General features: G+C 40.1%; 1 protein-coding gene across 4 annotated transcripts in view; it reads left to right on the top strand.

The window, feature by feature from the left end:
* Positions 1-17,463, top strand: part of SEMA5A (semaphorin 5A) — a 508,567-nt gene that overhangs the window by 100,955 nt on the left and 390,149 nt on the right. For all 4 annotated transcript variants that reach the window (XM_034959729.2, XM_034959730.2, XM_034959727.2 and 1 more), the window contains exon 2: positions 7,257-7,353. The gene's annotated coding sequence lies outside the window, so the exon portion shown is untranslated. The remainder of the gene's footprint in view (positions 1-7,256; positions 7,354-17,463) is intronic.

Below are 17,463 nucleotides of genomic sequence, written 5' to 3'. Positions count from 1 at the left end.
AAGGCCATTTATTTGCTTATTGGAATGCAATATTATTGGATATCTATAACGATCTGATTATAAATATGTGTGTGTGTTTTCTTTCTCTGTACATTTATTTTGTCCCACATTTTATGTAAGGTCTCTAATGTGTAAGCCATGGGTGTTTGCATCAATGCTGTCCCTGCTAGAGACACCACTTCATTCAGAACCTGTTTTTCTGTGCACAGCTTGGCTGGGGTCCTGCACAGATTCTGTATTCAGGCCGGTGCGGGCAAACCAAGAGGCAAAGGAACATCCTTAAGAAAGAAAAACCTTTAAGAGATGGGCCCACTATACCCCATCTCTTTCTAACTCCGCTCTCAGCATTTAGACATCACAATGTCAAATACTGTTCAAAATTTAGGTGGTGCAACTACTGGGTATCTACCCAAAGGAATATAAGTCATTATATGAAAAAGATACTTGCACATGCATGTTTATAGGAGCACAGTTCGCAATTGCAAAAATGTGGAACCAACCGAAATGCCCACCAATGAACAAGTGAATAAAGAAACTGTGGTATATCTATACAATGGAATACTACTCAGCCATAAAAAGGAATGAATTAATGGCATTCACATTGACCTGGATGAGATTAGAGTCTATTATCCTAAGTGGAGTAATGCAGGAATGGAAAACCAAACATTTTATGTTCTTATTCATAAGTGGGAGCTAAGTTATGAGGATGAAAAGGCATAAGAATTACACAATGGCCTTTGGGGACTCAGGGGAAAGGGTGGAAAGGGGGTGAGGGATAAAAGACTACAAATAGGTTGTAGTGTATACTGCTCAGGTAATGGGTGCACCAAGATCTTACAAATCACCACAAAAGTTTGGTTACACTTACACATGTAACCAAACACCACCTTTTCCCCAATAACCTTTGGAAATAAAAAAAAAAATTAAAAAAATAAACTAAAAAAAATTTAAGTGGTGATATTGAACAAATCCAGAGATTTATCTTTAAAAATTACATCATTTTTCATTTGAGTCCTGACCCTGTCTTGAATGTAAAGTGGCCAGCAATCTCATATTTGGGAGTCTCAATGGACTTGTTCCATGGATCAGCCTCTGACCCCAGCCAGTGCTGGCCAGTAGAGGAGAGAAGGGGTGGGGTATGCGGCTGCTCCCTGGACCATGGTAAGAGTGGTTGGGGCTGGCTGCTGCCTTCATCCTACAATTTCTTCATCACCTCAAGCTTTCATGCATTTTGCTTTTCCTTTTCAAATTGTTTCCTTGAATGCTGGAATATTTGCCCAGGAATGTGGTGGTAGCTGGCAGCAGACGTTCTGCCAGTGGAAGGGAATGGCCAGGAACTGGCCCTCCTCCCTCGTACCTGAAGCTGACATTGCTGTTATTAGTATCCTTCAAAGATACTAATGCAGGCGTGAGAACCATATATGGTATTTAGAACTTTTGTGAAATAAGTAGATTTTAGCTGCTCTTACCTCAAAAAATGTAACTATGTGAGATGATAAATACATTAATTTGCTTCGCTATAGTAACCATTTTACTATCTATATGTCACCCATTACATCATGTTGTAAACCTCAGTTTTCCATAAAATTTATTTTAACAAAAGTTGAAGGAAACAACAAAAGTCCATTTCATAATGATAGATTATATCATATTTTTCAGTTGGCTGCACCATTTCAGGACATCCTGTTATCCCTGTAGCTGCTTCTAGTGTATTTTTCTTCCCCCTCTTCCTTTTCTTTTGCTCTTCCTTCCCCCTCCCCTCTCTCTGCTTTCTTCCCCATAACTTTTGCCTCAAAGCCTTGTTCTCTGTTCCTGTCACCCACTCTTTGTTTTCTTGAATGGCTGGGGTTTCCAAGGACCCCCAGCCACAGAGATTGCCATTCTTTCAAGGGACATTATTATCCTAAATGTCCACTGTTGATTTATCCAAGCACATTCGTGTGGAGACCACCTATGTGGAACAAGTGACAGAGGCTGTCAGAGGTGACCTAATGGAAGCCTGGACACCCAGGCTACGGACAGTGACAGTAAGGGTTGCAGTGCGTATAACCAGAGTGAATGGCGTTTCATTATCCCACAGCCCACATCTGAGTGCTGGGTCCTCCACATAGTTCCTGTCAATCAAACCAGTTGGCATTGGATGAAGGCAATTCCAAAAATAGTGTCCTTTACTCATTTTGTATTTTCATTCCTACTGAGAAAATTCTGATTTTCGTCATTTAGGTTATTGCCCTAAATTCAAGAACATTCATTCCTCAGTAAGTACATGCTGAGTTTTTAGACTGATGTTTCTATATAAGTGATTCTTTGCAAAAATGGACTGTGGTGTTTTGTCTTTTTATTTAGCATATTTTAAAATCTATTTTAGATAGTTAATATATTTCTGGGAATGTGGAATATATTTTCTTTGTGAATAATTCCAATGCGATAGGCCATTTGTTGCTCCTGGGTTTTAAATGTTGATGTTTAGGGCCCAAGCTGAACACTTAGTCATGTGGGGCCCCCTGACCGTGTTTGCCATGTGGCTCATGGGCACCCTCAGGATCAATGATTTACTTGAAGAACTCTAAGAATGTGTAAAACCTGTTGTATTAGTGATTATGGTTGATCTCAGTCAAAGGGTACAGTAGTACCCTTTACACTCCAGCTGTGGAAAAGGTGCGTAGCTGGAGTCCAGGAGAGACTGGTCACGAGCTTCTGATGCTCTCTTTCCAGTGGAGACACGTGGACAGTGCTTCTTCCCCCACAAGGATGTATGACAACATGCATGGGGTGTTGCCAACCAAGTGACTTCACCTGAGCCTTGGTGTCCTGAGTTTTTATTGAGAATTGACCACATAGACGTGGCCAGACTAATCCAGGGAGGCCCAAGCCCTCAGCCATTAACCACATAGTTAGCCTAGACTATCTGTGTGGCCTAAAGCCCCCCCAAAACAAAGTCTCTCATCAGGCAGGACATTCTAAGGTCTTAGAGGTGACTTCCCAGGAACTTGGCAAAGGCAAGTCCTTTGCTTGGCAAGGGCCAGGTTCATCCTTCACTGCAATTCTCCTCATACCTGGAGTTCTGTGGTGGCAGCTTTTTACCCCAGCTTCTCCCCTTCTTGTCTTGTGCATCCTCTGCAGAGCTGCCATATTCACCCTCCCAAAGTTTGCTCATCCTGACATCCCACTGAACCTTCAGTGACTCTGCCTTCCTTTGGATGAAGAAGTCTCATCTCTTTCTCATGTTAACATTCCCTACAATCTGTGTGTCATCTACTTTTCCCATCTGTTAGCTGTCTGGAGTGCCTCTTTTGAGCTCTCCATGCCCTTGCATGTGAGTGATCTTGCAGGTAGTCATCGTGGCACATGCTGCTGCTAGCCGATGCTGGCTGCCTCCACACACTCCTGATACCACCCTCCCTGCTCCTTGGCCTCCCACCTGGAATCCACCCTCCTGTTTACTTCCTTGTCTTCCTCCAGGGACTTGAGCATGAGGCCAGATTTCTGTCTGTGATTCTCATGGCATTGCAGTCCAGATTTTTACCTTTGTGGAATCGCTTATTTTCACCTGTCTCATTCAGTTTGCACTCCTGCAAAGTCTTATCTTGGTGGGCTCCGTGGTGGGGTTTCCACCCAACTCCAGGGATGGTACCAGGAACTCATGCTTTAACTCACCATGGTGCTGGCGTAAATGGCTCTCCTCTTATACCTGATGACTTTCAGCTGTTCCTCCCTCATCTACTGTTTGTTTCACCTGCAATGCACCCACTAAAACATACTTCACTATCTCTTTTAATATCCTCCTTATCTCCTCCTCATCCCTTAGAGCCTACATCACAGTTCCCATTTTCAGAAATCTTTTCCTTGACTCTTCTGCCCATAAGTAACTTCTCTTTCCTCCAATTCATAGTATACACTGAACTACATAGCAGAAAAATCATATAGAGAGCTCCTGAGAGTGTAATAGGTTCTTGTTTTATCTTCTAAGCATCCACCATGTGTGGCCATGGGGCTGTGCTGTGCCTGGTGATTAACTGAAGGACTGATGATGAGAAGCCTGTCAATTAAATGCCATGGCACGGGTCTAATTCTTGCCTTTGGGAAATGCTGGCCCAGCAGTTCTTAGGTTTCTTGAACCTGTATATTTTAGGGTTTCTTTTCATCACTCCACTAAACTTTCTGATGCCAGGTGGTCTTGTCCATTTTTATTTCCAGTGTAATCTTACTGTTGTACGGTTTCTAAATTCAGCTCATAAGACTGGCCTGGCATGTTAATTTCTGCCATGTATCTGCAGGATAAAGGCTACCACTCAGCTCACGTTTGGTCTCCAAAATAATGCTTAAGTCTACATCTTACCTCATTCTGAGTAAGTTGGGCAGGGAAAAGGTTGCATATTTTAGCAGAAAGTCATGTGCTGTTGAGCACTTAGTAAGTTATAATTGATATTAAATCTTCTTCATGTAGTTCCATCTAGAGACAATTTGAAGAGTGTAGGTGGCCACAGGGCAAAACTTCTGGGAAAGAGTTACTGTTTGTAAATCAAAAGTGTTGTCAAGATAGTTCTGCACATATATGTTCATGGTGGCATTTTTTAAGAGGCAGAACTCTGAAAATTATGACTCAGAGGATTTCAGAGGTTGTTGGTACCAAGGTTAATGCTAAGCTAAAAGAGAAAAGAATAAGGATAATACGGAATTGAGTCAAATAGAGAAATTTATATGTTTATAAAAAATAAGCAATTTCTTATTAAATGGGTAGTTAACTGTCGCTTAAAATTTTTCCAACTTCCAGTCTGGAGTGAGCCTCTGGGGCTTTGTAGTTTCTTTACCTTTCAGCTTTCTTCTCAGTTTTCTAGAAAATATGTCAGTGACTTATGATTAATGCATTGGCTAATTTATGACCTTGCTGGGAGAGGACATGGGGGCTCTGCTTCTGGACCTGCAAGAATCATTGTCTGTTCCTCTAGCTTGGCTCCAACTCAAGGCCTCTGCTTTGTCACTATCATTTCTGCTCCTGAGTGCACGTTACCAGGCACACATGGGTGTTTTGGTGAGCACCCTGTCTTTCCCAGGCAAAGGCTGACCCTCAGGAGCAGAAAGTCCCAACATGGTTCACTTGGCTGACAAGCACCAGGCTGTTAAAATATCTTTTTCACTATTTATGTAAACACAGGCACAGTAACAACCCTTTCAGGTGGACACCCTTGAATCCTGCTGCTGAGACTGATTTCCTGTTTAGACATCAAATTCTGTAGGAAGCTGTGTTTTCCCCCAAGCCAAGAGAGCTCTGTCCTGTGGGTATTGCTTTTCCACAAGGAAGGGGTTGGGTTTTGGAGTCTGTTGGTTGGACCAGGACTGTCTGGCGGTCCAGGCTGTGGGCTGTCCATGCTGGATTCGGCAGGATGTCTTCTTCCTGCAGTATTTGCTCTCTGGTTGTGTTATTGATTGTGAATTCTTACAATGATCTTTTTGGCCCCAGTCTCTTTCATTTAAGAGACTGACCCATATTCTGCAGGTGTGGTTTTGCTGTCCAGCTGAGGGTTCACATCAGCTCATTTGTGACCTCACTGGGGGAGGCAGGAGACCTATTAGCCCTGTTTTTAATGTAGTTCTGAGACATGGGAACTTACAGAAATTGCCAGCTATTCATGGCGGTAACCAGAGGATCTGTCAAACTTTATTACTTAAATTTCAACTCAGATCTAAACAACTACAAGGACATTTTAGTAATAATTGTTGTAAAATAGATTTTAGGACTGGAGAGAGGAAGCTTGTGTATTCAAACATGCCATTTAATAAAGAAGTTTCAACTAACATATTTTGTTGCCACACCCAAAGGTGATATTAGCGATGTTGTGTAAAAGAAATTGGCCACTCTGAGGAATATTTCTGAGACTGAGTGTGCTTCCCTGGCTCCTCTTTTGGCTTCAAGGATTTGCATCTGCACCTTGTCCTGTCCAAAGGATGATGTCACGGACTTTTGAGGACTCTGCTGGGACTGGAGGGTTGGCCGTGCTGCACGATGTGAGGGTGCCTGGGCTGCTGGGGTGTCTCAGACAGGCATGTCCCAATGTGTTGCCCTGGGTCACCCCCTTGCTTCCCATGAACATACCAACGGCCCGTCCTGGAGGAAGGGAGACTCACAGAGAGGCAGTGCCACCTTGTCCTGTTCCCTGGCCTCTGAACCCTAGGGCTTCCAAAATGGCACTTCAGCAGGTATAAAATTTTATAAATTTCCAGCTGCTGTCGTTCAGTTCATTTTCTGCAGGCAGATGGCCTTGGATCATGACTGAAGCTAACCGTGTGGGAATCACTGCCTAGAGGGACAGCCAGAATGTTCTGGGAAGTTCTTTCTCCCATTTTCCCTTCTTCAGGGTGGGGAGGAAGAATGTCAGGGTGTTTCACATTTATAGCAGCCAGAAGCTGCCACCTGGGAAGTGTAGAGAAAAACCAGATGAATGAAGAGAACAGAAAAAAGCATGAGCCCTGAAATGCAATATTTGAAGTCACAGGTGTCCTTCACTGGTGATGAACACATTTCTCATATGGATCATAGATGGAAAGTCACCTATATTTTCAGCTTCTGGCATACATGTTTCTAGGGAGGCTGGCGTTTCGTGGTCATCTTTCCATCCAATGACAATATCAAGGTTTCAGAATTTTTGTATATTAAATTGAATGACGAGATTGGACAGGTTTACTTGGTTTTGGTAAAGTGGCTTGTTTTTCAGGATGCATCATTCTTTTTCCTATAAAGCCTCATAATTGTGCACCTAATAAATTAGTATGTAAATAAAAATACAAACTCAAATTTCTAGCAGAGTTTGTGCTACTGCCTTTGTCTCCTGTTTTTGAATTGTATAAGGTACCATGTGTTCCAAAAAATGGAATGAGTCATCATAAAAAGGATAAATTCATATAATGAATCTTAATTTAATTTTCAGACTGCTTTAGATAATTTCAGACTGGTTAAGATAATTTTGAAATAATGGTTCTTTTGGATGTTTTATGAGAGTTATTTCATCTGTTAACAGCATTTAAATGTTTATTTCTCCTTTTCTGAAGAAAAAGAATCCATTAGTGCACATGATCCTGAACTAGGGTAGCATGATTGTGATGCCAAGCTGGCCCATGTCACTGCTTTAATCCTACGTGGCCAAAGCAGCTTGCTCTGATTGTTTAGGACTTTAATGGAACTTCATAGAACTCATGACCAATGACCACATTCTCTTTTAAAATGGGTTGACAGGATCTCTCTATTTTCTTTTTTGAAGTGTTGGTGTGTGAGACTTGGGCTGGAGTGCCCACGTGGCTGTGGAGTCAGTGTGATTCATGATTGAGGAAACGCGTCCTCCATCCTCTCTCTCCTTGGTAAGTGAGACATCTAAATGGGAAGTGAAGAAACTAAAAAAATTACAGATTGAAATATTTTTGACAGCTTGTGAGCTTTACTTCTGTTATTAAAAATGAGAGTAGGCTGGGCGTGGTGGCCCACACCTGTAATCCCAGCATTTTGGGAGGCCGAGGCAGGCTGATCACCTGAGGTAAGGAGTTCCAGCCTGGCCAACATGGTGAAATTCCATCTCTACTAAAAATACAAAAATTAGCCTGGCGTGGTGGCGCGTGCCTATAATCCCAGCTACTTGGGAGGCTGAGGCATGAGAATCACTTGAACCCAGGAGGCAGAGTTTGCAGTGAGCTGAGATTGCACCACTGCACTCCAGCCTGGGCAACAGAGCAAGACTTCATCTCAGAGAAAAAAGAAGAAAAGAAGAAAAGAAAAAAAAATGAGAGTTAATGAGCAAGCTTTCAGATAGAGAAGTCTTTCAAGTAAAACAATTGTGGGCATATACCACCGCTACATCACTCAGGAACCCGAAGACGTGAAAAGGCTTAGATGCTTCTTAGCGTCTTCTGCGCCCCAGTGTGACTGCCTACCGGGTTTCAGTTTTGCCTCCTGCAGTTACCTCTGTGCTCTGCCCCCCACTTATTTGCAGTGCATACCACTGTCATCTCACTTCCTGTCCTGGGACCTTCTGCAGTCCCCTGCACCTGCTGGGTAAGCCCTAACCCTCTCATGATACTCTCAGGGATCCTCCTGGTCAGGCCTTCACACAATTTCCTCCTTCCTGTGGCCCTGGGACAGTGTAGGGACTGACCCCCCACTTCACAATGATCTGTTCCCACCACCAATCGTGCTTGTTTGGATCTTCCAAAGGCTGGCTCAGAAATGCTGGCTTCACAGGAGCCTTTCTTAAGCACTTTAGACCTAGGTGTTGCTACCTTCTGGGAAGACTAGAAGCGAGGAAGGGGTGAAGGGGGATAGAGGACTAGTGGTGTAGGGGAGGAACAAGTAAAGTGAGAGAAAGTGACAATTTCATTCCATATACTAGTCACTGCAGACACTACCATTGTTTATTAACTTATTTATTTTTCTCCCTAACTAAATTACCATCTCATTGTGGACAGGCTTATATTTTTTCCCCATTCACAAAACACTTTGCTGATTTAAGATAATCCAGAGATTTTCTGAATAATTGGTGACCATTCCTGCTCTTGGATTATGAGTTCCCAGTCCCTGGCTTCTTCTATGAGGAAGGAGGCAAAATGGGTCTTAGAGCTGGGCCCTCTGTATAGATGTGTAGATGTGCTCAGCTGAGACGAGAGGTTCTCCTGTGTCGTCCTTACGTTTTGCAGAAGAAGAAACGGAGGTCTGCATTTTGTATCTTTCTCCAGCCCACGTAGATTCAGGTTCACATAGTGTCTTAACGGGAACCTCCCGTTCCCTCCCCCATGGAGAACCACAGCACCTGAGAGCTGGAAGAATGACCACATGGAGCCTGTGTTGGCTCGCTTTGGATGGTCAGCGGTTATCATGATATATGATAGGAAGAGTTATTAGCTAATGTAAGTCCTCATTGTGTGCCAGGCCCTGTGCTGAGTGAGATGTTTTCAATTCTCATAACAACTCTTTCAGGATCGTATTCTTGGGTCACTGTTTTAAAGATGAGGAAATTGAGGCACAGAGAGCTTAAATAATCTGCCTGAGAATTGCAGTGAGTCAGAGGCAGAGCTGGGATTTGATTCTATCTTCTTAACCTTTACACAAAACTGCCTTTTAGCACTAACCATGCCTCCCTAGAATAAGAACAGTCATACATTATTTTTTATTCCTTACTGGAATTACTCCGACCTGTAGAGAGAAACTCAGAACAAATATTAAGAAATCAGTTTTTCAAACAGTAATCTAAATCAAGAATTGGCGAACGTTTTCTAAAAAGTGTGAGAAAACATTTTAGCGCTTACAGGCCATAGAGTCTCTGCTGCATCACTCTGCCATTGTAGTATGAAAGCAGTCATAGGTATGTAAGTGAATGGGCATGGCTGTGTTACAATAAAACTTTATTACAAAGACAGGTGGTGGGCTGGATTTGGCCTCCAGGCTAAGCAGCTTTCTGAGCTATGATTAACACGATCCTTGCACTGCCGAAGACCTCATAGTATAGTGAATGAGAGTGTTTCAGGGACAGTAGGTATTAGTCCCACAGTGCAATTTATCTTGGATGCTTGGATTTTAATTATAAACAAATTTTATTGAAGTCTATTGTAACTGCAAATCTTACCCCTTAGAATAAGGACATTTGATGTTCTATTGCTTGACATGGTTTATATGCCCTAAATGTGTTAGTCTAAGTCCCACCTAAATTACAGCTTTGCTCAAATTAGGGCCTGATAAATATTATTTTCTTGATATTTTGTTAAGCTGGTACATATAACTCATTTATGAAATAAGTTTAGATGGCATTTCCTACTTTGGTTTTTATATAGTTTCTAAATGTGACACTGTTAGTTTGCACCCTTATACATACCGCCTTTTATATATATTAGGGTAAACATGCAATTATCTTGGGCTGTCTGATAATTATGTTGAACAAGAATGTTCTGGTCTCGAATATCCCTCTTTTATTATGAGCAAAGATGGAGTTTGAACAGGATTGACATAGTTAAATGATGAAATAACATGGCAATACCCTTTGCCACATAAATAAATTGTGGTATGATTTTTTTAATTTTACTTTTTTATTACAAACGGATACTTCTGATACTTAAAGGCATATTTGACTCTCTACTATATCATTTACAAAGATGGGCAAAGAAAATTGAAAGACCAATTAATTTGTGTTTCTTTAAGCAATTTAAGCAAGGAACTATTGTACTCATTCATTCGTTCATTCTTAGAAATCTATAATTGCAGCAAACTCAAGAGCCTGATAATATAGCAGAAGTTTTGGAGACATGCCTTTGTCAAGGAGCACTGGCCCCTAGGTACTTATTCCATGTGCCATGGCAAAGTGTGCTTCACCTTAATAGCAATGATATAAAAAATAAAATTCTGACCATAAAAGTAATGGAAAACTATCCTTGATTCTTTATTAACTGAGAAAGCAAATTGCAGAATAATATATTTAATATAATCCCATTCCTCTTAAAAATAAACACAGACTCACACACACAATCTCTATGCACAAGTTCATGTGTATTATAAAGTCTCCTAGAATATATATTAATATATACCATACTCTAAACAGAGATTATCTCTGGAGTACAGGTGTTTGCACTTTATCATCCATGTGGTCAGTAAGATTTTCAGGAGTATTATTATTTTTACGATTAAAAAAATTTTTAAAGTGCATTAATGTAGTGAATGCTCATTACTGAAAATATATAAAAGAAGAGGAAAATTCAACTATAATGCCTCTATCGAAGACAATCACAGATGACATTTAATGTAGTCTTTTATGGAATATTTTTGATAAGCAGTTTAAAGAGTTGAGATAATACTAGACATAAAATTCTGCATACTGCTTTTTCACTTATACATACTTTCTCATATTATTGCAAATTGAAGAAAAAACCCTTGTTTTAATGTATATGTAATATTCTATCGTGTAAAGGCACTGTAATGTCATTTCCTGCTTCTTTTGCGGAACATATGTTGCTTCCAGTTCACAAAAGTCATAGACCATGCTGAAATGAACATGAAAAGGGTGATGGGAGACTTCATACACCTGAGTTCCAATCCTGCTTTCTCATTTTGAGCAGGTCACTGTATTTGGTGCATGAAGTACATGCTTCAAGAACAATAGCAATTGTTATTGTAATACTTTCTTTTAATTGAAGGTTAATTCATTAGCTCAGAAGAGCTATAGTTGATTTACTACATAAAACCCAGGGAGTCTTAAAAATCTGCCAGTTGGCTTTGTAAAAGTATTGTAGATATTTATACTTCATTTATATGCTGGAGAATTTATTTTGCTAAAACAAATTTGAGTATCATTACTCAAAAACTTTGAGTATTATTATTAATTGTTTTAGTCAATTTGATAATATTCTTTTTTATATATTTTATTTTTTACTCATTGTGTTACTTTGCTAATTTTTTTTCAAGCAATAATTAGCCATTACTCTGAGAAGAGGTGAGAGAAAGAGAGAAAGGAGGAAGGGAAGGAGGGAGGGAAGGGTGGGAGAGAAAGAGAGAGACAGAGACAAACAAACGTGTGTGAGAATTATTTGTCCAGATTTTATAACTGTTTAGCTATAGAGACTCAACATTTTTCTTACAGATTTTAAGGCTTAATTATTAAGAATATTAACTCATTATTGTCACTGTTTTTTCCGCTATTTCATTTGCTTGTTTGCTTTATCCTTTTAAATTTAAATAAGTTTATTTTAGTGATGTCAGATTTTTTCTTGATAATGATTTATTCAGTGCTTAGGAATAAAACAAAACATGTTCATCTATAAAATGGGAATAGTAAAAAAATGAACAAAAATTCTTTACTTTCTTCTGATCTTATTAAAAATATTTAACTGTTTAATTCAGGAACAGATATTTAAAATATAGTTTTGCTTTTTAAAACCTTCTCAATGTTTTATTCTGCCTTTCTTTGTCCTCACTGAAAAAAATCAATCCCCAATTTTAATTTATTGTGGATGTTCGGACAATAACAATATTTGTACAAGTGGGAGAAAATCCCAGAAACACACTTCTCCTTTCTACAAATAGAGACCTAGTTTAGAACCAGACAACTTAAATTTTCTCATTCTTTTATTCATTCTTCGTTAGGGAGAAGGGAACTTTCTATTTTAAGATTTTATACAACCTATGACTATATTTTAATAACTATATTTCATTTTTAAAAAATGTTATAGAACTTAACCCATTACATTAACCATGATTAAATCCTGATCACAGCGCTTTGCTTCTTGGCTCATTCTTGTAGCTAACTTAAGGTGTTTGCATTAAATGTTACATGGTGGGTATCAAAGACCAAGTTAAGGCTGGTCAAATCACAAATAAGATGTCCTCGTTTGTGCAGTCTCGAGCACTGATGTAAAATAGTAATTTGTTGTGATGTGCATACAATAATGTTAAGGGCAGGAGTTCCAAAAGATTGAATCTAGATCTCGCTTTTTGAGATTCATAACCACCTGACTGTGGACAGATCGGACCAAGAGTCAGCTCTCAGTCTTTACTTGTCTTGATTTTGTTGGATTTCTTGGCTATAAAATAAGGAAAGTGAGAAGACATAGGTTTGGGTGTGATAATAGGTAATGAGGGGTTTAAACTAGACAAAGAGACCAAATATGCAAAAAAAAAAAAAAAGTGCTTGCTGAGTTGCTGACGGTGTTTCTTTCGGTGCCACTTTCCTGAAAGGAATTTTATTTTGTGATATTTTCAGGGCATCTCTATGTATATTGTTGATACAAGGTACACACTTGCTTAAACATGCTGAGTGGTTGTAATTTGGGATAAAGGTTTAGCCTGTCATTCCTAATAATGTCAGAAATACAGGGCTGTAGACACCACTCCTGAGTCCCATCCGATTGTGTACTCAGCCTGATGGAAAATCTCTGTGAGGCCATCCAGAAAGGCCCATGCAGAGCTGATCTGTTTTGTCACAAGCATTTCACTCCGCTTACCAAAGTTCACTGACAGGAGAATTGTCAGCTTCCATTATCTCCATCAGAATGCATTGGAATTCCCCATTATGGAACTTGGGAAATCTTGCCTCTCTCTCTGTTCTCTGCTGTTTGAGATTTGGGCCTTTTCCCCTCTTTTGTTTAGGTGAATGTCTGCCAAGTGTGTTATCTTCCTGAAGGTCACCAGCTTTATGGTTACTATAAATATTTGTGAATCACAGCTGTGTGGTGAATTTCAGAATTCATTTTCTTTTCTTAGTTTCGTGATTGAGTGAGGCTGGGAGGGATTGACGTGTGCTGTTTATTCTCAGACACGCATTAGAGGGGCAGATGTGTGTGGGGTTAATTGCTTGGATTTGAAGATTTACATGTGCACGTAAGGATACTGCCCTCTCAATTACACTGTGTGTAAGATCTCTTTTTTTGGCAGAACTTTCCTGAGGGCATAAAAATGACCCCACGTTTGGATCTTTGGATTTCATGGGACTTTGGGGATTTTCCTGCCCTGTGGTTTCCAGATCAGAGTATTGGAGAGGCCTCTATAGCTGCAGGGCTGCAAACCTAATCAGTTCATGCTTTATCTAGGAAAGCTAGTGGGGGTTTCATGTGTGTTTGTGTCTTTTTGAGCCTCCGAGGCCACAAAGAAATCAGAGTCATTTTGCTTCATTTGTTTTTGTTTAAAGCCTGAGCGGTAACCACTATTGGTTAAACCAAAGCAGAAAAAGCAAAGGTTGGGAAGTTGGTTGGGAGATTCTGGGAAGTAAATACCACCACATTTTCATATAACAGTATCTAAGAATAGTGCACTTACATTTCCAGTGCTGAGGAATTAAGTGGGTTGGTCTAAGTTGTTTACTGTAGCTCAGATTTTTTTTAGTACATATAAATTGGGGTACCCTTATCACAGCTCAGGGGCCACATACTTTTTGAGAACTGTTCCTCTTTTCTTCATTGCAGGCCACCTCCTTACTACAGTGATGTTTTAAAGGTGAGGTACCTACCCAAGTGGGCCAATCACAATATCCCAGCTAGTGGACACTGATTAATTCTGATGGAAACTCTTAACCCTAGTTTGGCCAAACTATATCCCATTCCTTTGCTCCTACAGTACTTAAGCAGTTATTTCCTTTCTTTCCTACATAATCAGCTTTTATTTTTCCCTCTATGCTGTTTATTTATTTTCCAATAGGAATGGAAACATCTATCATCTTAAGAAAATTTGACCTGTGGCCTCTAATTTTCTCTTTAGTTATAATACATTTATCTCCTCTTTGCTTAAAAAAAAAACAAACAAACAAACAAACAAAAAAACTTGGTTTAAAGTATTTGCCTGTACTTGTTGTCCTCCATTTCTGCCTTTTTATTTTATTTTGAGCCCAGTCTGATCCCTTAGTCATTCCTTCAGCACTGCCTAGTCAAGATCACCCAACACCGCCATGTTGTTAATCCAGCAGTCGAGGCTCAGTCATCATCATACTTAACAGTTAGCAGCTTTTATACCATCAACCCCTCCCACCTCCTTGACATACTTTCTCTTCTTGGCTTTAGGATGCTCCATTTCTCTGGCCTGACCTCATATCTCTGGGCTTTGCATCTTAGCCTCAAATGGTCATCTCCCTGCCATCCAAGCACTGGAGTCCCATAAGGTTCAGTGTCTGGACCTTGTCTCTTTTCCCACCATTCTCACCATTTAGAAATCTCTTCCAGTCTCATGGCTTTGGTATCATTTGCACACTAATTACTCCCACATGTCTATCTTCAGCCAAAACCTATCCCTAAGCTCCAGAATTATTTATATATTCAACTGCCTATTTAACCTCACAACGGGATGTCTAATTTATGTCTTCAAATTAACCATGTCCAAACTGAGCTCTTTTCTCCCCACAACCCCTAGCCATGTCCTTCTGTAGAGTTCCTCATTTTATTAATGGGAAGTCCAGTCTTCCACTTGCTCAGGCTGAAACAGTTGGAACAATATTTGATTATTCTCTTTCTCTGTCACCCCACATCCCAGCTGTCAACAAATCTTATTGTTGTTGGTTTTTTGTTCAACCTATATCCAATATCTTACCACTTCTCAGCACCTTCACTGCTCCCTGCCTCAGCTAAGCTCCCAGCAACTTGGTCCCTGTGAGTGCTCAGGTCTTCCGGCTGTCTCGCTGCTTCTGCTCTTGGGCCTCCGTGGTCTTTTCTCCACACAATGACCAGACAGGCTCTCTGCTGAGAATCCTCCAGCAGCTGCTGCCTTATTCTGATGGAAAGCCAGCTTCCTCACTTGGCGCGCCAGGCACCACATGTCCCTTCTTTGTCCTCATCCTCTCTCTTCTCTATCTTTCTCTTCCAAGCACCAGCTTCAGTTTCACTGGCCTCCTTGGTCTCCCTGGAACAGAGTAGCCACGTTCCTTGCTCAGTGTTTTCATTCTGACTCCTTTCTGTGCCTGCAGCACTCTTTACCTGAAGATCCCTGAAGATTGCTCCTTGGCCTACTTCAAGTTTATTCAACTCTTACCTTGTCAGGAGATATTCCTGATCAAATGACTAAAATGGAAAGTCTCCCTGCTATTCTCTATTTTCCTTTTCTGCTTTACTGCTTTTCTTGTAAAGAACTTAGCACTGTCTGATACATGAGATATTTTGTTTATCAATTTTACATAACTTCTGCCCCTGCCTTCTCATGTAAGCTCTACCCTGCCAGGGATTTTGCTTATTTTGTTCACTCACTGCTCCATTCCTAGGTGAGGTAAGGGACTAAGATGTAATAAGATGCCAATAATTATTTGTTGTGTAGATGGGTTGATGGATGGATTTTTCTGGGACTTTCTGAATCGCATGAGTAATACCCTATTTCTAATTGGACACAGAGCTGGAAGGCTATGAGCTTGGCTAAGAGAAGAGGAATGGGATTCTTCCTCCCCATCCCCAATCAGAGATTCATGCATTTGGTATAATTTCCCCCACATTCATTGTTCAGTGGGTAGATATTTGCTTGTTCACCAGTTCTCAGCTAATCTGTCTCATTTTCCATGAACCTTTCTCTTCCTTCTCCATGGCCAGATGAATTAAGTCACACCCCCTCTGTGTCCCCACACTTCTGTGCACATCCCTGCAATGGCAATTTAAAGTAGGATTCATTGTAGTATTTTGTAAATACATATAGTCCTTCCTTTTCACACTGTGAAGTCCTTGGCTTGATTATTGCATCCGTCTTCCCAATACTTAACACTCTGGCACATAATAAGCACTGAATACGTATATGTTATTAAATGAAGTGATTCAGATGGAAATTTTGTAAAATATAACTTCTCTAATGGTCCTTAAGAGTGTGATTAAATGTACTGCTCTAGCCTTCTGATTGTGCTATATTTAATTTAAGAAGTTTATTGCATAATTTTACAATAATTAAATAATTATATTTGCTGTAGCCATTATAGACTGTCCCCATATTGTCCAGCTGGGGCCATTCATTTTACTGCTTTCTCAAATAGTCTTCACTGTTTTCCAGTGTAATTGAACATCATTTACAGTGTACCAAAGACAGGAAAGACTGTGAGATCCTTCTAAAGTCCGTTTCTTATTAATGGTTATCTATGAGATATAGAAGAGAACAGAAAAGGAAGGTGAGGTATTCAAATAGCACCAAGACCGAAACCAATGTAGCTGCTTTCCTGCACTGTAGGATTCGGTATCACTTCCTTCCTGGCATCTAACCTTTCTTAAAGTGAGCATTTGAACACTATCAGTGTTACAGTGAAATTTCATAGTATCATCTTCAAGGAGTACATATTAAACATAAAAATAGCGCAGTACAGCATGACTGTCAGGTTGTGGGGTGAGCCAAGCTCAGAAGACTGAAATTGTATTTCCTGTAACATAGTTATCTGGATGTACATGTCCAGAGGACAGCACAAATGTTTAAGAGTATCTGCCTTGCTGTGACCACAATTCTGGGTCAATTGGATGGATGGATAGATAGATAGATAGATAGATAGATAGATAGATAGATAGATAGATAGATAGAGTTGAATATATATATATATACACACACATATATATTTACACACATATATGTAATATATGTAGATAGAGTTGAATAAACAGAAAGATAGAATATCCACCTATATAAATGCATGTATGTAAATTATATAGAGATAGATAAATAGATATAGAAACAGATAGAGATAGCCTTATAATTGGACGAAACCCTACTGCATTAGGTGCACTAGGGCAGGGTTAAAATCTCTGAAATCTATATGTAAAACAGTATACTAACAACCAGCTATGTAACTTAATTATGAATTTGTGGCAAATTAGGGGTAGGCTGCTCAAGGATCCACCTACTAGAGGAAAATCACAACCTAGGTAGCACCTTTTAAAGAAAACCTTTTCACTAACTTGGTGCTACATACACATGTGTGACTGTGGATACACACACGCACAGTATGGACAGTCACTCACCTTCCTTACCTCCCTGAAGCTATAACTGTGCCTTGTTACTGG

Source organism: Pan paniscus, chromosome 4, assembly GCF_029289425.2.
Source record: "Pan paniscus chromosome 4, NHGRI_mPanPan1-v2.0_pri, whole genome shotgun sequence".
Lineage (NCBI taxonomy): Eukaryota > Metazoa > Chordata > Mammalia > Primates > Hominidae > Pan > Pan paniscus.
This window is presented reverse-complemented; position numbering and strand designations above follow the sequence as displayed.